The following is a 7,481-nucleotide window of genomic DNA, read 5'->3' as shown; positions in this document are numbered from 1 at the left end:
CCGTTTACAAAGTTTGAGGACCCCTGGAGGGTTGAAGGTCAATGCTCGGCCCACTACCCCACTACAGCAGCCATCACAAAACAGAATGCAGCTAAGTGCCAGAACAGAAAGAAGCCATGGCCACCTGCCTTCTTCCTCCACATTTACTGGTTTCTTCTCCTTTCTAGCATAAGCTTGATCAGAATCAGGTGCATTTAAAAAACAGGAACATGTCAAGGATGAATCATTTTGTCTCCTCGGGGATGAAAAATCAGCCGATTTCTCTGGACACGGATGCCGTACCAATCCAATCCAGCCCGTTCCCTCTACCCGTGCTGAATTCTCATCCGCTGGGGATCCTCCCACAGAGTAACTGTTTCACAAAGGCGGCTTCTTCCACTTTGTCTTTGGTTTGAAAGACTCCTGTCTACTTTACCAGCACTGCAATTGTTAACCCAGACGACAAAAGATGCCTACTACCACGCAGTTGCCCGTGGCTTGCAAAAGATCTATTATTAGGAATGGGGTACCCAGACCCCTCCATGCCCTGGGTCTTCGGAGGCGGGCGGGTGATGGGGCCTTTCCACCTGGTGCCCTTCCGGCTGGGGAAGGTGAGCAGCAGTTGGTTACTCCGTCTTCAGAAGGAAACACAACAGCGTAAGCAAACCGAGCTCAAAGAGGCTGATCATTGGCCGCCATTGTCCCTGCTAGTGCGGCCCCGCCCTCTTGGCCCGTGTTTATATTTTTGTAAGGGCCACCCTTCACTCGGCGGCCGCCCCAGCACTAGAATGGGCGCGATTGTCTGCGCGCTGCCGGGAGCTGAGGCTCCGGAGCCGTGGAGACTGGGCTCCGGCTCCGATCCAGATCCATCGGCGCGGTCCTGGTGGAACATGGGTAAGGGGCTTCTCCGCGTGAAAAGGGGGCTTCTTTCTAGAGCCGGGTGGGGGAGGGGCGGGGGCTTGTCCACACGCTTTGGGGGGAACGAGCTGTGATGGAGTCGCTGGTTTTCATTGCTTGCCTGCTCCAGGCAGAAGGTAAACAAGACCGGTTCCCCGGGCTGGCTTTGCCGAGCTCGCTCGAGCGATCCAGCCCCAGCTGGACCGAGCACCAGAACCAAAAGGCAAAACTCTGTGGGGAGACTCTTCACCTGGCTGTGTCCAGTGATGTTGTGCGACCCAAGCGCTGCTTTGTTTTCGAACCCGGCTCCCCGGGTGAGCATTGAGTTCTGCAGCTGCCAGGGTTCTGGAAACCAGCTGCTTTCTCGGTCAGCCCCTTTGAAAGGAGCTGATAGCTGATAGTCTTTTCAAAGGGCAAACTAGAATCGTCTTGACGGTCATAAATCGCTCCATTCAGAAATGTGGGAACCAGTCAGAACTGCCAGGCGGTAAAGTTTTACTGCCCTATAAAAGTGCTCACAGAGTGCCAGGCTTGTCTGCAAAGGGGCGCTGGAAGTAGGCGCCCCAGGCCTCTCAGGCGGTTGTCCTTTGTCCTTGACTACCCAAGTGAGAAGCGGTTTGCTCAGAGGACACTCTGACATGGCCCAGTCAAGCCCCCTGGAGGGTTCTTTCGGCTTTCTGATCTGCAAGGCCGGGGGTGGGGACGTTGGGCACATGCCACAGTACAGAAAGGCAAGGCGGGAGTGGGTGCTAAGTGGAGCGTTGAAACACCAGAACTGCCTCCCAAAGTCCTGCCTGCTGCTGCTGCTGCTGCTGAACAGAAAACGGGACATCTGGTTAGGGGGTGAGTGTGTGTGTGTGTGTGTGTGTGTCCCAATAAAACTTCCTATGAAATCTAAATTTCATCTACTATTCCTGTGCCACACATACTTTCTTTTGACTAAAAAAGTTAATTTTGTTGTTGAGACTATACACTGCAAGACACATCCCAGGTTCAAGTTTCTACATTTACTAATGGATGTAGTGGCTGATGACCTTCCTCAGTTGTACAAGCGTTCCCACCCTCCTTTCTGAATTGTTCCTCCCTCATTACCATAAACTCCCTGCCCCCTACCCCAACCCCACAGTAAACTCACTGCCATTGATGTTGTCAGTGCTGACTCCCAGTGACCCACCCTGCAGGCGGGAGAGACTGCCCCGTGAGGTCCCCAGACTGTCACTGCTTATGGGTGGAGGAAACGCCAACTTTCTCCCTCGAACGGGCTGGTGGTTTTGAACCGCTGACCTTTCAGATTGTGGCCCAGTGTATAACCACTATGCCACAATAGCCCTCTAAGGTTTCTATAATCTTCCCAGGGTTGTTCATTTTGAGCCCATATAGAGAGCTCTAAACAATATCTTTTTTATTAGCTAACCTAAGTATTGTTTGCTTTTTTTTAATACTTCGGGAAATACTTCTGGTTTAAAATGTAAAGATTATCTTGGGGCAATATTTTCGAGTCCATCCTTCCTTCCTGCCTCCAGTAAGTAGAGTCCATGAAAATTTGAAATTATACTTGACATTTCCCTCCTTTTGATAATGATTCTTCTATGGATTCTTTCATGGAAGTGTTCGGTAATGGTAGCCAGACATCAATGGCAAAGGAGGCAAACGCTCTTGGGGGCGATAAGCTCCACCCTCCAGAGCCCCCTCGTCCTATTCTGTGCTCTACCCCAAACTTGCATGGAGATCATTGCTGTGCCTTGAATGGCTGCTTATGAGCTTATAAGACCTTAGATACTTTGCAGCCAAGTGGGAAATACAATAGACGTATTCAACACTAAACACATTATTAGGTCAGTAACTGGGATGTCCTCTGAAACCATGAACTTGAACCTCCAAAACAAGGAACCAAATCCATGAGGTGCTTGATTGTACCTAAGCAAGCTCAGTAGCTGCTTCTTTTCTCTTCTATTTTTTTGGGGGTCATTATTATAAATATACATAACATACAATTTTTACCAATCCAACTTTTAGCAGATGTATAACTTCTTTACTAGATTACAGTCATCATCTGTGCAGTCCTGCCCTTGATCTATGATTCTTCTAGCACCTTTAACTCCTCCTCCCCTGCCCCCCACCCCCACCCCAGTCCTGGTAGCCACTGGTTGTCTTTTTATCTATGTTTGCCTTTACTGATTGGCTTCTTTCACACAGCATACTCTCTTCAATGTTTCCATCCATACCTTGCATATATCAAGACTTCATTTTCTTTCTTTTTTTTTTCTGTGTAGACATAAGCATTTATTATTTTGACAAATGAGTTGACAGCAGGAAATCAGAGCGCCCAATGCCTTGAAGTGTGCTTGAACTTTAGAATTTTTCATATTACATCAGTTCGCTGCCAAACCTTCTCGCTCCAAGAAAATCTGTGTCACATCCGTCATTTTTCCTGTGAGAATAATTTTCTTGGTTCGAGGTTTGTGGGTTGGTGGTCTCATGGGCCTATTTAGTTGTATATTATGTTAAGAGTTTCTGCTCTTCCTCCTCATTCATGGGTAGCATCTGGGGTCTTCAGTACTTGCTATGGACCATCCAAGATCCCACAATTGTACTCTAATGACCTTTTTTTAGGGAAAGAGAGAGGTCAGTCAGGGAGATGCAATTAATAGCATTCTTGAGGATTTCAGTCCTCGAGATGGGGAACAGTAGCAATGGAAAATGACCAGTGGAAGCCCAGCAGTCCCATTTGCCCACCGCTGTGCTCCCAGCAGTGTGACCAAGGCCCAGATAACTGACCCGGAGCACCTATAAGTGTGCTAAGATAACTTTATTTTCTTGATGGCTGAGTCAAATCCCATTGTATGTCTGTACCACCTTTTGTTTATCCACTCTACTGCTGGTGGGCATTGGGGTGGTTTTCACCTCTTTTTATTTTTAATATAAATAATTTTATTGGGGGCTCTTACCGCTCTTATAAGAACCTATACACCAATGGTATCAAGCACATTTGTACATATGTTGCCACATTTTCAAAACATTTTCTTTTTACTTGAACCCTTGGTATCAGCTCCTCTTTTTTACCCTCCCTCCCACCCTCCTGAACCCTTGATAAATTATAAATTATTACTGTTCTCATATCTTACACTGTCCGCTGTCTCCCTTCACCCATGTTTCTGTTGTTCATCCCCCTCAGGTGGGAGTGTGTGTGTGTTATAGGCCGATCCTTGCTATTGGCTCCCCTTTTCCCCCCACCCTCTCCCTACCCTCATGGTATTGATACTCTCCAGGGACAAGGGAGCAACAAGAGATCTAAAATCGATGGCGAGAAAGGCATAGAATGCCTGGTGGGGTTTGATCAAGGGCAATGTAGTTGAGGGGAATTACTAAGAGCCAACTGAAGGTCAAACATGATAGTGGGACAGGAGGAAGATAAAATGAAACAGAGCAGTGGTTCTCAACCTTCCTAATGCCATGACCCTTTCATAACAGTTCCTTATGTTGGGGTGACCCCCAACCATCAAATTATTTTTGTTGCTACTTCATCACTGTAATTTTGCTAGTTATGAATCATAATATGTAAATATCTGATATGGGGGATGCATTTTCCTTGTTACAAATTGAACATAATTAAAGCATAGTGATTAATCACAAAAACAATATGTAATTATACATTGTGAAATATTTATTTCTAATGACAAATAAATGAAATTTGGTCTTGAAACATGGTGTAGCATGGATAACAGTCTTCACACCAGGTACTCACATGTGGGTGTATCTGCATGTGGGCTGACCCGCCTAGAGATGGATAGAGAAGTGGTGTCTCGGTTCCTAAAACCTTCAGAAATATGTCTTCCAATGGTCTTAGGTGACCCCTGTGAAAGGGTCGTTTAAACCCCAAAGGGGTCATGACCCACAGGTTGAGAACCGCTGAAGTAGAGGAAAGAAGTAGGAGGCAAAAGACATTTTTAGAGGTATGAATATAGACATGTAAATATATTAATATATAATGATAGAGATATAGGCCTATGTACATATATTTATATGTTAAATATTAAGGAAGCAGACAGACATTGGGCTTCTACTCAAGTACTCCCTCAATGTAAGAACACTTGTTCTAATAACCCAGCATTCTATGACACACACCTTCCCAACACGATCACTGGAAACAAAATGGATGCATAAGCAAATGTGGTGAAGAAAGCTGATGGTGCCCGACTATGAAAAGATATAGCATCTGGGATCTTAAAATCATGAAGGTAAATAAGACGCCATCTAGCAGGGAAGCAACAAAGCCCACACCAGCCTGTGTGATCATGAGGTTTTGACAGGATTGGGTATCAGGTATCAAAAGATCCAAAACAAACAATCATAGAGATTTGAAGGAGGTGGGTCGGAGTGAAGACCCAAAGCCCATCTGTAGACAATTGGGCATCCACTCACAGTAGGGTCACAAGGAAGGGAAGAGCTAACCGGGTGTAGTATAGTACCAACAAAACACACAACATTCCTCTAGTTCTTTAATGCTTCCTCCCCCACCACTATCATGACCTCAGTTCTACCTTAAAAACCCAGCTAAACCAGAGCATGTACACTGGTACAGAGAAGAGCTCTCAATGCATGGAATCCAGGACAGATAAACCCCCAGGAGCAATCATGTTTTCACCTCTTGACCACCGTGAATAGCACTACAAGGAACACTGGTGCACAAGTGTCTGCAGAAGGCTTGCTTTCAACTCAGTCTTCTGAGTATACAGCTGGCCCTGGAAGAACACCAGTTTGAACTTCTTGGGTCCATTTAGAGGAGGATGTTTTGTAAACAATGCCACGAGGCATGAATCATCTTTGTGTGAGCAGCTTCTCTCTCCAGTAAAGCACACATCACGGGGGAAAGTGAGTTTTCACTGTTCGCGTGTCTTCTTCAATGGGTTTAGTACAGTGCCTTGACTGACCCTATAGGACCGCTGTAAAGTGTCAACAAGTCATGCTGGAGGGGGTCTGGTATACGTTTATGTATGCAAATATAGAATATAAACAGGTACCATGATGTGTAATATAGTTGGTTACACTTTGGGCTGCAAACCACCAGGTCAGCGGTTGGAAACATGACATTGTCTGCTCCCATAGAGTGACAGTCCCAGAAACCCACGGGGGCAGTTCTACCCTGTCCTATAGGGTGGCTGTCAGTGGACCTGATGGCACCATGAGAGTGTGTGAGTGAGGCCGGAGGTGTCCCAAGAAGCAGAGAAAAGCCCTGGGATTACCCAAAAAGACTGCGGTGCTAGATAAGTTCCTTAGATAAAGGTTAGAACGGTGGTCTCCCACTATTTCAGGATCACTGAAACCAACATAGACACCATTGACCTGAGAGTTTTTGTGAAATGCCTTTCTGTCTTATACTCAAAATGCTTCATGTGGGTGAAATATATAATACATGTAACCTACACGATATGTTTTGATCAACTATGTGATCAGTAAGGCTTCTAGAGATATGAAAAAATAATAATTTATAAATTATCAAGGGTTCATGAGGGAGGGAGGAGCGGGGAGGGAGGGGGAAAATGCGGACCTGATGCCAGGGGCTTAAGTGGAGAGCAAATGTTTTGAGAATGATGAGGGCAATGAATGTACAAATGTGCTTTACACAATTGATGTATGTATGGATTGTGATAAGAGTTGTATGAGCCCCTAATCAAACGATAAAAAAAAATTTTTAAAAAGAAGCACGGATTTTAAATGGCAAAAAAAAGGCTTCTAGGTAACAGGGTTTGTGGAAGTCAAAGTTATGAAGTCAAGTTTTCAGTGGGGGGGTGGGGGTGGGGGCACGGGAAATCAACGCCCCTAGCCCCTGTGTTGTTCAAAGGTCAACTCCCTGGCACCAGAGCTCCTTAAGCTATCCAGTGGGTGTGAAACGGCATCTCGCCGTGGCCTGGCCTTGCATGGCTCTGATGGCACAGCATTGTCTCAGGTGTCTAGGAGCCACGTGAATATCCTCTTAATGAAGTGTGTATTCAAGTCCTTTGTCCGTTTTGGACTGGGTAACTTGCCTTCCTGTTGGTGAGTTGTCGAAGTTATATATGCGTATTTGGCTTTATCTGCATCCATATTACGCACACTTTTGGGGTAAAATCATGTGATGAGCAAAGGCTTTTCATTTGTACGAGGTCTCATTGAGTCATTTTGTCTCTTGCTGCTAGTGCTTTGTGGAAACGGATAAGTTCGATGCTCCACTGAGACGCACTGGGCCTGGCAGAGCTGCCCCTGCCTTTCCTTCTAAGAAGGTCACAGCTTTTGCTCACACACTCAGCTCCTTACCCCACCGTGAATTTGTGCTTCTCAACCCTCCTGACGCCGCCACCCTTTCATACAGTTCCTCAGGTTGTGGGGACCCCTCCCGCCAACCATAAAATGATTTCCATTGCTACTTCATCACTGTCATTTTGCGACTGTTATGAATCAGGCAACCCCTGGGAAAGAGTCGTTCAACCCTCAAAGGAGTCGCAACTCACAGGTTGAGAACTGCTGGTCTAGCGTGTCAGGCACGGGCCCTGTTTCATTTTCCAGTGTGTAGAAGCCCAATGTCCCCAGCACCTCTCATTGCACATACTCTTCTCTGCCCAGGGCAG

The 7,481-nt window shown here is 46.2% G+C and overlaps 1 protein-coding gene across 2 annotated transcripts in view; it reads left to right on the top strand.

Annotated features, from left to right (window-relative positions):
• The first annotated feature begins 779 nt into the window (after positions 1-779).
• Positions 780-7,481, top strand: part of TRIM2 (tripartite motif containing 2) — a 158,014-nt gene continuing 151,312 nt past the window's right edge. The window contains exon 1 of one of the 2 annotated variants that reach the window (XM_045295812.1): positions 780-873. The gene's annotated coding sequence lies outside the window, so the exon portion shown is untranslated. The remainder of the gene's footprint in view (positions 874-7,481) is intronic. The other variant, XM_045295811.1, reaches the window with a different exon arrangement.

This window comes from Echinops telfairi, unplaced genomic scaffold (assembly GCF_000313985.2).
Source record: "Echinops telfairi isolate 266 unplaced genomic scaffold, ASM31398v2 ScPeMD7_5868;HRSCAF=6743_1, whole genome shotgun sequence".
Lineage (NCBI taxonomy): Eukaryota > Metazoa > Chordata > Mammalia > Afrosoricida > Tenrecidae > Echinops > Echinops telfairi.
The sequence above is the reverse complement of the archived record's forward strand: the minus strand, read 5'-3'. Positions and strand labels throughout refer to the sequence as shown.